Genomic DNA, 1,043 nt, shown 5'->3' with positions numbered 1-1,043 from the left:
AAAATCAATGAATGTCTATCTTGTAGATGGTTTTGACGACTGAGTAACACCTAAAAAAGACAAAAAAGTTGTTAGGGTAAGTATTATATTCAATTTATTTTCACATTATTAAAACTACTGTTTTTTCTCTCAAAATATCACATTATTCTTATATTATTTTCGAAATAGTTATTTGAATGAAACGTGTATGAACTGATTAATATGTGTATGATTTTGATTAAACAATTGAATCTTGGATATTGTATGATTTGTGATATAATAGTGGTATACAAATGGTATGAATTGTGTTTTAACAGTAGTGTGATTGTCTATTAACTGTATATACAAAGAGTGAGGATGTCGCGATCAGTGAGAGTGAAGTTATTGGTATGGTTGCTAGCAAATTTGGTGGATCTCGCATAGCAAAAGAACATGTTCCGGATACCACCAATTATCTTACACCAAGACCACATACAAGAAATTTGAAATAGTTGATTGCACCTTCTACTCTTTTAGAATTACATGCTGTTTTTTTTTTACTTTTGGACAACTTTTTTGTGTTTAAGTATTTCATGATATATAATACCATATGTTTTCTTCCAATCAGATATCATCTACATATGAATTACTGTTTGCCTATTATAATTTCAGGATACTAGTAATATACATACTTCATACCATTTGAATTCACTATTTTAAAATATCAGTGTGTATCCAAATTGTACAATTAATGGATAAAATGTGTGTGAAATTTGATTAATATGTGTATGACACTAAATTTAATGTTTGATGGTTGAATATTGTATTAATTGTGATATAATATTGGTATACAAATGATATGCATTGTGTGATTACATGAAATTGATTTATTGTTGGTATAATATGTGTGATATAAGCTGAAGTTCGTGTTGGAATGAAACTTGAATAAGCTTGGTATAAAGTTTGTTATATATTTACACTATCTTATATATTAATCTGGAATACATTTTATTTCCAAGTATATGAAATCTGTATGAATAATTAATGAATCACGTATATGAAATCTGGAATCTGAAATCTGAAAT

At 27.0% G+C, this 1,043-nt stretch overlaps 1 protein-coding gene across 1 annotated transcript in view; it reads left to right on the top strand.

Moving 5' to 3' along the window:
- The window catches only part of LOC102580877 (mitochondrial-processing peptidase subunit alpha-like), a gene marked incomplete at its 5' end in the record, with an annotated part of 37,294 nt that overhangs the window by 21,332 nt on the left and 14,919 nt on the right, over positions 1-1,043 (top strand).

The sequence above is a fragment of the Solanum tuberosum genome, unplaced genomic scaffold (assembly GCF_000226075.1).
Source record: "Solanum tuberosum cultivar DM 1-3 516 R44 unplaced genomic scaffold, SolTub_3.0 scf00155, whole genome shotgun sequence".
Taxonomy (NCBI): domain Eukaryota; kingdom Viridiplantae; phylum Streptophyta; class Magnoliopsida; order Solanales; family Solanaceae; genus Solanum; species Solanum tuberosum.
Note: the sequence above shows the minus strand (reverse complement) of the source record. Positions and strands in the feature narration are given on the sequence as shown.